Source organism: Falco cherrug (assembly GCF_023634085.1).
Source record: "Falco cherrug isolate bFalChe1 chromosome 17 unlocalized genomic scaffold, bFalChe1.pri SUPER_17_unloc_1, whole genome shotgun sequence".
NCBI lineage: Eukaryota > Metazoa > Chordata > Aves > Falconiformes > Falconidae > Falco > Falco cherrug.
Window position 1 is genome coordinate 186,923 of NW_026599279.1, and position 16,647 is coordinate 203,569.

Genomic DNA, 16,647 nt, shown 5'->3' on the forward strand with positions numbered 1-16,647 from the left:
TAAACCCCTTTTTGGTAACGTTTGCTAATTTTTCCACTTGACCAGTTAACTTATAAAGCCATGCTCTGTTTCTATATGATGCTATAGGATTTAAAAGTGATTCAATTGCCCAGCCAATTTTCACTCCTGTAGATGGTTCATTCCAAGTATCATCATTTGTCTCAGATCTCTTTGTTCGTTTCAGTTCTAAATTTTCTAGAGATCCTCTATACGGTGATTTCTTCCAAATCGGACACAATGTTGGCACACCTAAAGTTATTTGTTTCACTTTACCATCTAATGGTAGATGAGTTGTCCAGGTTCCATCACTCAATGCCCAAATTAAATGTCCTGGACTTTGAATAGTAGATTTTCTACAACTAAACATAATTCCTCTTCTGGGTATATAGGCGCTAGATAGATTGAGAGTATTCTTAAGACCTCGACAAAACCAACCATATTTTAAAGCGGCAGCCAAAGGAGGGATTCTTTGAATTATTAAGTCTGCATTGCTACAATCATACACTTTTTCACATTTCCACCATGGCACTATTTTATTCTCCTTTTCTCCCAATGAAGTTGATCTATCATTGACCCAGGGTAATACTGAAAACACTTTTCCATCCCAGGTAAAACACCAAGGAGTTTTTGCCATATACTGAAAATGGGAATATAAGGTCATAGACCAAACCGAATCCCAAACTATTTCCTTTTCCTGTAGGGTTCGATTCTTTTTCTCACATTTTGTCTCGGTTATCCATACACTGGTGTTTGTTGTAGCCATTTTAGGCTAGTAACACCATCCCTTGTTCCCTAAATCTCCATATAATCCCGGTTTAGCTACAGATCATCCTTTACATTCCCAAATGGTTGAATATACTGGTGATTCTTCCCCAACTTTAACCTTTTGCAATTCCCAAGTTTCCCTAGGTTCTTGTTTACAATCCATTGTCTCATTTTCATATTCTAATTTGGTCAGATTCATGGTTAAGATTCCCCATGGAATAGATTCACCTACTGCCCTCAGTATTGGTAAACAAGCAGTGATCTGCATAACATTTTGTAAATTGGCAAATCTTTTAATCAATCCTACCATCAAATTTTCCTCAGCCGTTTGTTTGGGAATTTCAATCACTTGTTCTGTCTCTATTTGTCTTTCATTCCTGTCCACCAAGTCAGCCCATGATCCTGCCAACCCTACCAACCCAAATGGAATCCAAAGAACGATCATAACCTGATATGAAAAATTAGACATTTTTCAAAGTCAAATTTAAAGGCTTTGGGTCACGGTTGATAATCTTCCATGGAATAGGTGCTTTCTTCACTCGAGTATAATGGATCCAAGCATCCGATTCTGCTATCTTGATAGCCGTAAAAGTGGTTAACAGTACTTGGAAAGGTGCTTTCCAACGTTCCTGTAAAGGTTCAGAGGTCCAGGTTTTCACATAGACATAATCTCCTGGTTGGAAATCATGCACTGAATTTTCCAGGGATAAAGGTCTATTCCAAATTACTGCACTCCGAATTGCAGCCGGAGTTTTTCCTAGAGAAAGCAAATAGTTATATACATCCTGCTTTCCTTTTACATGTACGTTTGGATTTGGTTCTGGAGACTCATATGGTTTTCCATATAATAATTCATAAGGACTGAGTGAGGTTCCACTCTTTGGCTGTACCCTGATACGTAATAATGCCAATGGAAGCGCCTGAGGCCACTTTAGACTGGTTTCTTGACAAATTTTACTTATTTGTGGTTTCAAAGTTTGATTCATCCTTTCCACTTTCCCACTAGATTGGGGTCTCCAAGATAAATGTAGGTCACAATTAATACCCAATACTTTGCTAACACTTTGGACTACTTCAGCAACAAAGTGTGGACCTCTGTCAGAAGAAATTCCAATAGGAACTCCAAATCTCGGAATTATTTCTTGTAATAACCACTTCACCACTTCTTTTGCTTGTGTAGTGCGACAGGGAAGGGCTTCTGGCCATCCTGTAAAAGTATCAACCCCTACCAGGATGTACCGGTACCCATTTTGTCTAGGCAGCTCTGAAAATTCTACTTGCCAATAATCTCCAGGTTCTACACCAGATTTCAGTCTACCCATTTGAACCTTTTTCTTAATCATTGGATTATTTTTCAAACATACTTCACACTTTGCAGTTACCATTTTAGCTATTCCCAACATCTTAACTGATATTACTTGTTTTCGTAAAGATGTTACTAAGGCTTCTGCTCCCCAGTGACATTCCTGATGTCTCGTTTGAATTATCTCTCTCATCACAAGAGGTGGAATTGCTACCTGTCCATTAGGAGTTACCCACCATCCCGCTAAGTTTTTCTTAGCATTTAATAACGGACTCAATTTGTCATCTTCCTCTGAATATCTCGGGTTTTCCCTAGGAAGGGTTACTGTTTTAGAAGGAATTATTGCCATTTGCAATGCTTGTTTCTTTGCTACCTTTTTTGCTGTTCTATCAGCTAAATTATTCCCAGCTATTATTTTTGTATTCCAAATCTGGTGTGCCTTACAGTGCATGATTGCTACTTGATCTGGCCTTTGAACTGCTTGCAATAATCATAAAATTTCTGTTTGATGCTTAATGTTTGATCCTTGAGAGGACAATAACCCCCTCTCTTTCCACAAAGCTCCATGGACATGCACTACCCCAAAGGCATATTTTGAATCAGTCCAGATATTTACTTTCTTGTCTTTGCTTATCTCTAAGGCTCGAATTAAAGCGATGAGTTCCGCCTTTTGGGCTGATGTGGTACTCACCAATGCTCCTGCTTCTATAACTGTAGTCTCTGTTGTTACCGCATATCCGGCGTATCGGACTCCTTGTTCCATGAAGCTGCTTCCATCACTATACAGTTCCCAGTCTGGTCGCTCCAGTGGTACATCCTTCAGATCTTCACGACTGGAATAAACATACTCGATGGTAGCCAAGCAGTCATGTTCCAGTCGTCCTTCTTCCTGTATGGAACTTAAAAATACTGCAGGATTTACCAGGTTAGTTGTCTTTAGAATCACATCATCCTGTTCAGTCAGTACTACCTGGTACTTCATCATTTGGCTGGGAGACAGCCAGTGTCCCCCCTTCTGTTCTAAGACAGTTATCACCATGTGTGGGGCATAGACTGTTATTGTTCTTCCCAAAGTCAATTTCCGAGCTTCTTGTATGAGCATCACTGTTGCTGCCACTGCTCAAAGGCAGTTTGGCCACCCTCTACTCACTGTGTCCAGTTGTTTAGAGAAATATCCGACTGGTCGTTTCCAGCTTCCTATCCTCTGGGTTAACACGCCCAGTGCAAGGTGTTGCCTTTCATGAACAAACAACTGGAAATCTTTGGTTGGATCCAGCAGTCCCAAGGCAGGTGCAGACATTAAGCCACGTTTCAACTCTACAAAAGCCTTTTGTTGTTGTGCGCCCCATGCAAAGGGAGGGTTCTTTTGGGCCTCGTACAGCGGTTTAGCTATTAGCCCATAGTTCATGATCCAAAGGCGACACCACCCAGTCATTCCCAAAAATGCTCTGAGTTCATGAATATTTCTCGGCTCAGGTATACCACAAATAGCTTCTTTGCGATCTTTTCCTAATTGTCGTTGTCCTTCTGAAATCTCAAAGCCCAGATATATCACAGTCTGGCAGGCTGTCTGGGCTTTCTTCCTGGACACTTTGTATCCATTTAGTCCCAGGAAATTCAAGAGGTCGATAGTCACCTGTATACAGGTAAGTCTTTCTTCTGTAGCAATCAATATGTCATCCACATATTGTAAAAGTAAATGCCCAGCTCTTGATTTATCCTGTTTCCACATTTCAAGTTCCTTTGCTAATTGATTTCCAAAGATAGTTGGACTGTTTTTAAATCCTTGGGGTAATCTAGTCCATGTCAACTGCATCTTTCGCCCGGTTTGAGGATTTTCCCATTCAAAAGCAAACAGTTTTCTGCTTTCTTTTTCCAAAGGTATACAAAAGAAAGCATCTTTTAAATCAAGCACTGTAAACCATTGATAAGTGTCCCTTAATGCTGTTAACAGTGTATAAGGGTTTGCTACTACAGGATAAATGTCCTTAACTAGTTGATTTACTGCTCTCAAATCTTGTACCAGCCTATATTCACCCGAGGGTTTTCTGACTGGTAAAATAGGAGTCTTATACTCAGATTCACATTCTTCCAAAATGTTATACTCCAAAAATTTATCACTCAATTTCTTCAATTCCTGTCTCACTTCTGATTTGATTGGATATTGTTTAATTCTCACTGTTCCTGCGCCTTCCTTCAAATCTATTTTAACAGGCTCTGCTAGTTTCGATTTACCAGGAATATCTGTTTCCCATACAGTAGGGATCACTGCCAAATCCACCTCCGGTGGAATTTCTTGTTCCTTTACTCTTTCGTGTATCATCAAGATTTCTCCCGTTTTTGACTCGGGTATTTTCAAGAAAAGTTCTCCTTCATCAAAAACAATTTGTGCATTTAATTTAGACAACAAATCTCTTCCTAACAAGGGTATCGGACATTCTGGTACATACAAAAATTCATGTGTAATTATCTTATTTCCAAATTTCAAATCTAGGTGTTGTAGGAATGGCCTGGTTCTCTTCTTTCCCTGTTGCTCCTATTATATTGGCTGGTTTTGTTCCTGTTTTTCCTTTACATGTATTTAATACCGAAAATGTCGCTCCTGTATCTACTAAAAATTTAACTTCTTTATCTCCCAGCTAAATTTTAACCAGAGGTTCAGCTGGGTTCCCCTCCGGTCCCCTTCAGTCGTCTAAAATCATTATCTTGGCAAGGTCGTGAGAAACACTCTTGTTTCTAGGGCAATCCTTTTTCCAATGTCCTTCCTCTCTACACAAAGCACACTGATTTACTCCTAAGGGGGTATTAAATTTCCGATGGCCACAGTGCATACAACCTCCCCTCCCATTAAATCCTCGTCCTCTTCCTCTGCCCCTTCCTCTGTCTACCGTTCCTGTCATTACTGCCAATAAATCTGTTCTCCTTGATTTTCTTTCTTCTCTTTCTCTGTTGTTATATACCCTCCATGCGACTTCCAGCATTGTATTCAAACTCCTTGAATTCTCTCCCTCCAGTTTCTGGAGTTTTTTCCTTATATCTGGTGCCGATTGCCCCATAAAAATCAAAGCCAGTTGCATTTGTGCTGCCTCTGTTTCCACTCTCAAATCAGTATGTTTTCTGGCAGCTTCCTTTAATCGTTCCCAAAATGCTGAGGGAGATTCATTTTTATCTTGTCTTACTTCATATAATTTAGACCAATTCAGAGATTTAGGCATGGCATGTCTAATCCCATATAAAACCCATTTCTGATACCGTCTCAGTCTTTCTCTATGTGTTACATTATTTGGATCCCACTGCGGATCCCCAGATGGAAAATTCTGTTCTATTGTTCCACCTGTAATTCCACTCATCACATCCAACTCTGCCTGAGCTTTACCAGCTTTTGATACCGTTTGCTTGTCTGTATCATCTAACACATTATCCAGGATCACCTGTAAATCATTCCAGTCTGGATTCTGTGTTCTAGTTTTAGTATCTGCCACCTTGCCCACTTTTTCAGGATCTTCTCTATAATTTCCTGCTGCCTGCTTCCAAGTCATCAAATCCATAGCTGTAAAAGGTACTTTCACATAGACCGGTCCATCACTACCAACTCCCTGTCGCAGGGGAGCTATAGTCTGTGTCTGTTGCCGAGTTCTCCGTGAAACAGGAGTATGAATTACAATCTCCGATAATCTCTCTTCCACATCTCCTGTTCCACTGCTATCCGGTTCAATCGCCTGTTCTCGTGCCCTAGATTCTCGACCCTGATTCCTTTCTCTCCTAAGAGGGGATATATCTAATTCTGGTCCATCATCACTCTCAGTGACAATCTTTTTCTTTAAACAACCTTTCCCGATCTCACAAGTTGAGCAACACCTTTTTACTTTCTTGTTATCAGCAGTTACAGCCATCACAAAATTATCTCCATCAGTTAACTTGCATTCATCCTGCCAGTCTTTTCTCTGTCTCAGGTAAAAGAACAAATCCACATATGGCATTTCACTCCATTTCCCTTCCCTTTTACAGTATAACATTAACTGCAGAATAGTATTATAATTCAGTGTTCCATTTATGGGCCACTTTTCCTGATTTTCCAATGTATACAGAGGCCACCAATTATTACAATACTCAATCATCTGGCTTTTTGGCAAATCCTCATATAAATCTCCCCAATGTGCCAATAAACATCCCAATGGAGAGTTTTTCGGGATTTTATCATTTACAGCAAGATTACGCATGCTTTTACTTTTAAACAACCGAGTTAACTTAGATGCCATGGTATAATCACTCACAGTACAATACACAATTATTCAACTCTGTCTCCCCGATCCGCGGATCCACGCTCCACACTCGCTTTCGTGCTTAATTGCACGTCTCACCCTTACAGCCACACTCACACTTTTCCACAATTGTTACTTTAAACAAAGACATAAAACACAATATTATACACTTCTTAATTTTCTTCTCGATACACAGACACAATAAACAATTCTGTATCAGAAGAAAAACCCCTCCTAACTTCTTGTTAGAGGCACTACCTTAGAGAACACTAGAGCATGTAGGTTCTCTTGTTTCCACTTTTGTCCAACCCTGCAATAGCTTTCGCTTATGTCTTACGGGCAGGCGCCTAGGCTTCCTCTTCCACAAGGATCCTTATAGTCCAACCCTGCGCAGCTCTCACCGCGTCTGACAGGCAGACTTACTCAGTGAGACTCAAACCCACTGGTGGGTCTCCAACCCACTCCTTACCATACACTTATTATAGTGGGACTCCTACCCACTTACTACAATTACAAGGAGAAGTGTCTTACCAAAATCCAGGGAACGTCGCGAAGAGCCTTACGGATCGGGGATCGATGGGTGTCCCCGAGAAATCCTCGGTGCCGGCTGGAACCGATCAGGTCCCCGACTCCTCCGGTCTCCTTCAGCGAGGTCCCATCTGGGTCGCCAAAACTGTTACCGAAATCTCGGAATGAAGAACTTACCGACACCAATGTGATGTAGATAAGCAGACATTTCTTTATGGACGGCCGGGTGCGTGAGTGAGTCCCCTCACGATCGACGCACGCCATGGTTCAAAATCATACACCTTGTATAGAACTCATTCATACATATTCATTAAATATCCATGCATAATCGTAAGATTTCCCATAAATCATTAACATACTCTCCTCTCGTACCCGATTCTGCGCAGTAAAGGTTAGAAAGGTCCGGAAATGGGTCTGGGGTACGATTTGGGTAGGTGGTATGTGAGTCGGTGGTCTCGATCTCCCCCTGCCGGAATTACCTGCCACTTGAGGTAACTGTTTCTTGGCCGGCAACTATGGGTTGCTTCACTCGACTCTTCCCAGTTCACATAAATTCTCATTTTGACATTTTAGTACATCCTCCTAGGTTACATATAAACAATCATCTCAAATCTTAAGTCTGTTATCTAAGTTCTAAACATTCCTACTAGGTGATTCTGACCGATTCCTCCGGCCTTGGTACGGGGCTGTACAGAGGGTTTTTTATAGCCGCTTTTTACTATAACTATAAGTTTCATTAAAATATATTTTCTTATCCTCTTATATTTCTATTACATGATTGATTTTATAAAATCAAATAATCAATCAAATAAAGTCAATCAATCTTAACTTATTAGCAAATCTATAACAGCAGGGGGACCTAAGCCAAAATCTGAGCTAGAATTCAGGCACTTTAGGCTGCTCCAGTGGTTCAAGAAAGGCTTCAGACTGAAAGATCCTGCACTATGCCATCTTAGCAGACTTAAGGAAGAAACTCAGCATCCTGGAGTTCAGCTGTAAGCCTTGTGGTCTCAGTTGCCTTTGCAGCAAGGGATATGTGTGTTAGCAGTACACTTAGAGCTTATCTGGTTTCAGTAGCGAGGAGGCTGGTTTTCCGTAACTGCTCAGTATGCTTCAGGTGGGGCGTCTTTACAAAGCTGAGCTCTTGGTTTGATGGTGGGAACAGGTGAGTGCTGCTCTCTGGAGACCGTAAAGCCCCGTCTTAACAAGGCGCTGCTGCAGGCGGTGAGCCCTGGAGCACCCCGGTACGGAGCCCTGCGTTAGGCGCAGGTGGTGGCTGAGATGCTCTGCCTGCTTGAGGCAGCGCTCGGGTGCGCGTGTCGCTGTCAGCAGGCTGCTGGGGTATCGCTGTCAGCAGGCTGCTCTGCCTTGCTTGGGCTCATACTTCTCAGCTCCTGTGCGGTCGTCTCCGATTGCAGCGATACAGACAGCAGATTTTTCTCTCCGGCTCTGTTTTGTGAGCTTTGTGCCTTCTCTGAATGGATTTCAAAGCTCGTTTAAGTGCATGGGAAGGAATTCAGAAATCATGTTTTATACGCAGCATCACTTTCTGAGGGTGCAAACTGATCGCTAAGTTACAAACCAGCCCAAGGGCTCCGTCAGAAGTTAGAAACCAGCCGCAAAGTTGATCTGCTGAGGGAAGAGAAGGGTCCCGTATCTTCTCGCGGAGCATCTAGTGCTGGTGCCACCCAGCCCGGAGTCGGGGACTGGCTCTGAGGCTGCCTGGAAAATCCAGGCGAACCGAAGGAATTCTGTACTGACATGGCAACCTCTCCCCAGGCCGTGAGACCAGGCTGCCCCTGCGCATCAAAGGGAGCGGCACAGGGCCCCAGCTGCGCTTCAGCTTTGACCAGCTGGACATCGGGAAGGTTTTTGTTGCATCAGCCCCCAGCTACGAGGTGAGCAGTGGGGCTTGCTGGGGTTGGGGTGGATCCTGATGGCCCCTGGGGCAGCAGTGAGCTTTGTGCACCTGCTGGATTTCTGGCAACACAGGCAGTTACGTGCACGCATTATTTGATGTAAGTTAAATGTGGGAGTTTTTGCAGAATCTGGATAGTTTTGATGGGGTCTGAAGGGTGTGTATGTTGTCCACAAAGCCCCGATCCCTGCGTTTTGGCAACCTCCCTTTGAGACCAGCTGGGAGGCTTCATGCAGAAAATCCAGCCCTTGACACATGAAAGCAACACCGGGTCAAAAAGGTCAGGGTCCAGAGGCTTTTGTTTCAGCCCTAGATGCACTGCGCCCTGGTACCCTGGCAGTTAAAAAGCAGCTGGAACAAACGTGTTGTGTTCCGACTCGAGTCCGTTGCAAACACCTTTCAGTGAAGCGCAACTTGCTGGCTCCTGGTGCTGGAGGGAAGCCGGCCAGCCTCCCCGCACAGAGCTGCCCGCGCAGGCACCGGGAGCGCTGTCCCTGCTGAGCAGCCTCCTGCCACCCTTCAGACCTGGTGCCCCTCTGGCTCTATGAACAGAGCAGGGCAGTTCTGGAAATGAAGCAAAGGAGCTTTCTGGGTATTTGCCTCCCCCGCCGATGGTGGCAAGTTTTCTCAAAAAAAAAACAACCAAAAAAAACCCCCAAGATACAGCAACTGGAGGCGGTAGAAAATGAGGCAGTACATCGTGCCCGACACTTTCAAAAGCTTGACTGTTGCAGGGAAGGACACGTTAAGGTGTTTTCTTGCCAAAATATTGTGCACTGTATGTATGCATTTTTTAATGCTGATTCTTTATTGATTCTATATATATCAATGTGTTGGTTTCATTACTGGAGAAAATGTGAATAAGTAGATGATACTCCAAGTGCTGTATTAAGTAGCCAGACTGGAGGTAAACTTCAGTGTGGGATCCCTAAGTGCAATTTGTAATGAAGGTGTAAAACATATGAGTAGTTTCCAAGTTCCCAGTGCAGAAATTGAATACAGGAATGTTTTCAACAGCAGCTGCAAAATTAAAAAAATAAGGGCTGTACCTCTGCTTCTGTCTCAGTTTTTCTGACAGGTTTTGCGAGGACAAAAGTTAGGGAAAATAACTGCCAAGCAGGTAGATAAGTCCACAGAAATGGCCGGATTTCACCTGCAGCCTTCGGAAACTGTAGAGCTTTGCTTTGGGTAGGTTTGGTGACCACCAGTGTGCTGATACTCACAGGCAGGTGTGGGCATTTCTTGCTGAATCTCAGCAAATGCTGCAGGATTGTGTAGCTTGTTGGAACAGTAAATAATGGTAAATTAGTAGATGATGGCTGTGAATATTTATGAAAGAGATTCTTTAGAACAGGTGGAGCTGCTATGCCCCTCCCTCTCATCCTTTCTTGACATGTCTGGTTGAGCAAAGACAAAGAGACTCTCAGATCAAAGAAAAGAATAAAATGCGCCTCACTGACGTACCCTAGCAGAGTTGGGGAGTGCTGCTGAAGCTGGTTATGGGGCTGTCCCGAGGTATTTTCTACATCCAGTAAACTTGCTGGCTGTAACGGGAGCTGAATGCGTTTTGCCCTTGGCAGGACTGGGCTCATCTGGAGCGGGAGCAGTTAGGTGACGATTCGCTAGTAATGCTGCGACCGCCCTTTGCTGCTCTTTGGGGCAGGTCTGCATCGCCTTGGTGATGCTGAGCACATCCTCAGCCCTGCAAGTCCAAGCGGACTGCTCTGTGTCAGTGGAATAAACCCAGAGTGACTCTGTTTATGTGAAGTTATCACGGGGTTTTTTTGCATGCAAAAACCCAAAGGCAGAAACTGTCCTGTTGTGTTTTCTTTGGCTTCAGCCAAGCAGCAGCACGCAGCATCTTCTGCCTTTTGTAGAAGTTTAATTAGAAAACAAATCAGCCTTCTGTAAGGAAAGAAGATTCCTCATGTATTTCCATTTTGCTTTCTTGCTGCTGCAGGTGATCCTGTTTAACAAAGGAGTCATTGATGCCCCCTCCAAGTTGGTCCTTCCAGCGACCGCTCTGGGCTCCTGCTTCTCCTTTCTCCCCCAGGAGGGCATCGTTTTACCAGATGTCCTCCAAGTCATCCAGATCTCCTTCAGTTCCACCGCCTGGGGCAGTTCACAGAAGGATTCCGGTTCAGTGTGGATGGGTCCCCTGAGCCCGTGACCTTGACCGTCAGGTGAGGAGGGTTACAGGAGCCTGGGGGGTGCCTCCACAGTAGTTCCCACTGCAGACTCCTCTCCTCGAGATGGCATCTGCCTCCTTGCTTTCTGTCTTGCCTTTGTTCCAAGGACCCCTGTCCAGCCCTTATCTCTCATTCTCCAGCCCCACAACTCAAGCTGTTTGTTTCAAATGCTTTTGAGATGCCCACCCACCGGGGCAAGCCGAGCCTCCCTCTTCAGGGGGGGTTGTGCACTGGATTTAGTTCTCCAGGGAGGGAAAAACTCCCAGTTCTTTTGAGTGGAGGTGAGCTGGCTGGTGGGACACGGGGCTGCAGAGGAAGGAACAGCGGTGGCAGTGCAGGTGGTTCCTCTCCTACCTTGTGCTCCTTCCTGCTCTGCGAGGACCCCGATCTCCCTTCAGAAGCACTATTGGAAGATGTGGCTGTTGCCATAAAGACTGCCCTCTTCCCCCGTTCTCTTGCAAGCTGCGCTGTTACCGGCTGTAGCGCACAGGGCTCTGGGCTGGCTGCTTGGCCGAGCCCTCTGGGCAGTCCTTCAGGTCTGACTTCCTTGAGCACAGCTCCTGTGTGCTCAGCAGAAACGGCAGTTATTTCCCCCCTCGCTGCAAGGCTCACCCTTGGCAGTTTCCCAGTGTGAGACCCAGTTGTGGCTGGTTTGGAGGCAGTTTTCTATCGTCTTTTGGCAAGTGCTATTACGGAAAGCATGTCTGCTCCCTTTGCTCCATCCAGAGTAGGATGCTGGGGCTTGGCAGGTTAAGTCTGATTACGTGAGGTCCTTGGAGAGGGAACCTCATTGCCAGAAGGGATTTGCTACCTAACTTGTTCTCAGGAACTGACTCAGCTCCAGGAATTGAGAATTAGCATGGGATTGAAACTCCTGAAAGTCAGATTTTGAGTGCTTTTTGATCGTGCAGTCAGAAGATGCCCAAACCATAGGTGATCACTCTTTACTTGGAAACAGACCTGACGAGGTCCTGAACGCTTGTTCTTTTGCTCTTTAGAAAGGGATGCTGGAACTGGGACACCACGGGTGAGTGCAGGTCCCTCCTGCGGGAGGCTGGGGTCTGTTCATGTGTACGAGAGACCCGGTGGCAGCCCTGTGAATAAAACTAGGAGGCACGGGTCACTGTGCTCCTTGATCTGTATTTGTTTTTTTCAGCAAGAGGCAGAGCTGGCATTGATTGGCATCAACCATGAAATGAATGAATGTTGTGCAGCTTCAAGTGCTGATTTCAGTGGATGTTGGTGAGTTTGGGAGTTTGGAACCTCTCTGAATTTAGGGATGGGCGGGCTGGTGTGGTGGCTTCGGGACACTCATGTTCGGTGGTGCAAATAGTCTTGCTCTTGGATGTGTCAGCCGGTGCACTGGTGACAAGCTGATACTTTCCTCCAAGATTCCACCATCCACTGTGTAGAACTTGTGCTGCGTTTCTCAGTAGATGTCTGGGGCTCCTGTGGATTCGTGCCTCAAAATCCTGCACGCATAATGGTAGTGTGGAATAAGGTCTGAGGAAGATGTCCATCTAGGCCATGGAAAGGCCAGTTCCAGCAAGGAGATACCAAAGCAGGGAACCTGTGGCTGAGAGGGCTAGTTACAATGAACCTGCTTCTGCATGGACAGCTCTGCCCGTCACATGACAGATGGGGAAACTGAGGCACAGAGCCATCACTTGTTCAGGGTCCTTCACTGGGCCAGCAGCAACCTGGGGGTGTACCCTGCCTGCCCTGGTGCCCTGAGCCACCTCAGCAGCTGCCACCTGCTGACCACGTTGCTTTGGCTGCCTCCTGTGCACAGGGATGCTGTGCCGAGCGCAGGGGTGACGGGTTGGTTTGAAACCCGCTGTGCTGCTGAGACCAGCTTCTATCCGTCCCGGTGGTAACGAAAGCCGAACACTTTGCAGTTCTTTTTAACCAAGCCAGTTCCTCCTCTGCCTTTGTCCTTACAGGGGCTGTGTCATCGGACCGACTTTCCCTTTCCATGTACCTTCCCTCCATTCGGCGACGTCTCCTTTGGTGAGTGTGCCCTGGGCTTGGACCGCTGGTGGGGAGGTCTGTGCCTTACTGAAATGAAGCGCTTTGGGAGCGTCTGTCGCTTGTGTTCCTCCACAGCAGCCTTCAGGGTGTTAGAACCAGGGCTGCCGCTTGCTCAGGTGGTATTTTGCTGCCGTGAGATCAAACAGGACCAAAGGAATAGAAAGTCAGTATTTTCCTGGTGCCCTCAGAGCCTGCTCAGCCCCAACCTCCCAATCCTTGGCGGCAGAATGATGGTGAAAGCCCGTGTCCCAGAAGGGCCCAGGGGATGGGGCTGCAGGAGAAGGGAGTTGGAGCCACACGCTAGCCTGTGGCTGCTCAGGGTGAATGTTCCTGTTGCAAGGCGAGGACACCACTTACCCACTTGACCTTTAGCGTGAGCTGTTAATTTGTGCTGTGAGGGCTCCTCGTTATCACCGGCCCGGTAATAAGCCCAGGCAGTAGCTCGGCATTGGTTTGGGCAGTGATGTCTCCAGAGATGTGGGCTCCTTCTCCTTCCCCAGCCGAAGCACTGCTCCACTGACGGAGCCGGTGGCTGAGCACCCAGAGCATCTCCACTGAAATGCAGATTCTGATTCTCCATCTCGAGTCTCAGAGAAAAGGCTTTGTACTGAGATGATCTAAAGTTTACATGTGAAATCAGTTGGGGATTGATTGAAGGGCCATGATCATTCTGTGCCCAGGACGCCTCTGTGGTTTCATGCGGTTCGTGGACTTTCTAGGAAATCTCAGTACTTTCCCTGAGCCACTTCCCCCTCTCCCTGCATCACCACTCGGCCACTTCTCTGCTTCCTTTTGAATAAATAGACCCACAAGAAACGCACCGGCAGAAATGCGGTTGTGTAATAGGAGGTTCATCCTACTTTAATCTGATTTCATTAACAAGGCCTTTTCAGCTGAAGGCAGCTATTGTATTTTTGCTTCTTGTCACTGTGCTGCTGGCTGTTGTCTGCATCTGGTGGCTTCGGTCCCATTTGGGGCTGTGCAGTGGGTCAGTCGGTGCATGTCCTTTCTGTGCCCCACCGCCGCCTCCCTGCCGGAGTAATTGCTGGCGGTGGGCGATGGTCACTGCTGCTGGGCACAGAGGAACTATCTGCTGTGTCTGCAGGTGGTTTTCCTCCCTGTCTTTATTCAAATAGCACTTGGTAAGCAGGGCATGGGAGGTGTCTTCTGGCAGAGCTGGTGTCCGCTCCAGACCAAGCTGCGGGCTGGTGTCCTGCCTCTGCAGAGCAGCCACCCCCTCACCCAGTGTGGTTGTACCACTGGTTTTCCGTTGTGGAAAGCAAGTGTCAGAGCTGGAGTGATGTCAGGCTTTGTGGGCAGTAATCAAAGGCAGTGTGGATGTGATGTCCCCGTGTGTTAGGTAAGGTGAGACACAGTTCCTGCTCATTTCTAAGGAAGCATCAGGTTTGCCTGCAGTGAGGTGGGCTGAGTTGTCATGTGCTCAGTCTGGTTGCCCAGAAACAGGAGATGCCTTAAGGGTCCTGCCTAGAGAAACTGCATTAGAGTGCAATGCATCATGTTGTAGTGCCCGGTCTCATCCTTTCTTTTCCTTACATGACAATGCCCTACTTTCATATATTGAAAACTGGGGGAATGTTCGTGGAGTTAATGGGGGATTTTACAGACTGAATTTTCAGAATAAATGCTCTGTCTGGGTGCACACTGATCAGTGAGAAAGAGTTGGGGCTGGTTTGGGGGCAGGTGAGAGAGCTCCTCACAGGTAGAGACAGCTCTTCAGCACCAACGGCACTGCCCATTGCCAAGGAAGCAAGCTGTGCCATCCATGGAAAAAGCAACTTCAGTCACAACTCACTCCTCCCTGAGCTTCTCCATTACCTCTCATTCACACTGAAAAGAGATAAACAACAAGCACCGGTCTATCCTAACAGGAGAGTCACACCAGGAATCACGGGATAACCGGGGACTTAACTGATATTTGCCTCACCTTCCCAGGCTTTCCTCGCACCCTGCCGTGTCGCCTCACTAACACCTCCTTGGTTCCCATGACTTTCAACCTTCGCATCCCTGGCGAAGGCTCAGGACAGCGCAGCGTCACCAGTTTTGCTCAGATATCAGACAACACTTGCCCGTCCTGGAGAAAGGGAGCCCAACATCACATCAAGCCAACTGAATTCACCATAATGCCCTGCAAGGGGACCGTCCGCTCCCAAGGAGCCCTGGGGATCCAGGTATGGCACGAGCCCGGCCGTACGTGCTTCAGCAGGTGGAGCTGAAGCTTCACTGGTGCGCAGGAGGGCTGTAGTGCTGCTGGCTTTGGGCATAACGCAAGTAAGAGATCGGTGTTCGTGTTAGGTTTTTGTGAGCTGGGGTACTCTGGGGCGGAGCACCGTTTTGTTTCCAAAGTTGTAAGCCAAGGATCATGTACCCTCCGGTCAAGCACAGAAGCCACGCGTGTGTGTCTGAGCTGCTTAGAGCAATTTGATTTAAAGTGGGCCGAGGAAGGATGGGGACAGAAGGTGACTGTTAAAAGAAAGATGTCATTGCATAAAGCAGTTTGCTATTCTTCCCGGTCTTATCTTTCCTCTCGTGTGGAGCAGAATGGTTGCACCCACTGCAGCGAGGACTGGAAAAGCTCCAGCAGCCATGAGCTGCACAGCTGCTGCTGGGCCACGTTTTGCCCTCGGCTTCCCACTGTAAAGCTGGACTCATTCTGTGAAAGTCAACAGATTTCCTCTGGATTTATGCTGTTGTAGTCGAGAGTAAAAATTGGTCCCAGTGGCAAGTAGAACATGAATTGTGCTTTAATTTAGCTTACATATGCCCTGGTATGCAAGGCGTACTTAATAAATCGGATATCGCCAGAAGAGTTTTGTTACTCGGAAAGACAGTGGTCTACACGTGGACCAGCAGGAGAACTAAGGCAAAATATCGCTCCCTTTCCTGACCGTGGGTGAGAGCCAGAGGACACCACGCGTGGCTGATGGCTTCTGGCAGTGATTAAGTATCTGACGCTCTTCTCCTCTACCAGGTCACCCTGTGTTCCAACACGGTGGGGCGATACGAGCTGGCGCTGGTGGTGGGCGTGGATGGTGTTGGCCAGGAGGTGTTGGCGTGCCTCTCACAGCCAGGTACCGGCGCTTTCCTTGCAGCTGGCCACCTTTCCCCGCGTACCCATGCCCAGCACGCTGCCTGGCGTGGGGTGTCCTGGCTTCAGCTCCAAATGAGAAATGTTGCTTAACGAGCTAGTTCTGCCCAGCTCGCTGTGAGCACAGCCGTGCTTTGAAAGCAGCCCATGATGAGATGTGCTCAGTGCTCAGGGCCATGTCTCTCTCTTATTTTTATTTTATGTTTTTTTAAGCGAACAGTGATTATATTCACTATTGGCCTGTTGTCTGGGACTTGAGGAATAACGAATCTCCAAAGGGCTGCTCCTGCTTCTCCCTGCAAGTGGTGGGCTTGTGCTGGGTTGGCCCAGAATGCAGCATTTGTTTGGAAGGCGGCGAGCAGCCTGCTGAAAGCTGGGGTCTGGCTCAGTTAGTGAAGGCGTGTGCAAATGGGAAAGGGGCTTACGGCAGGAGTGGTGAGGGGAAACTAGTCCTTGGTGTGGCAGGTGAGCTCAGGTTTCTCTGGTTCTCTTGAGCATGAACGTTCCCAGACTTAAGCCAAAAGCTGCAGCCACGTTCAATGCCG

General features: G+C 46.9%; 1 pseudogene; it reads left to right on the forward strand.

The window, feature by feature from the left end:
* The window catches only part of LOC129734815 (hydrocephalus-inducing protein homolog), a 62,596-nt pseudogene extending 46,511 nt beyond the window's left edge, over window positions 1-16,085 (forward strand).
* The last annotated feature ends 562 nt before the right edge of the window (window positions 16,086-16,647 follow it).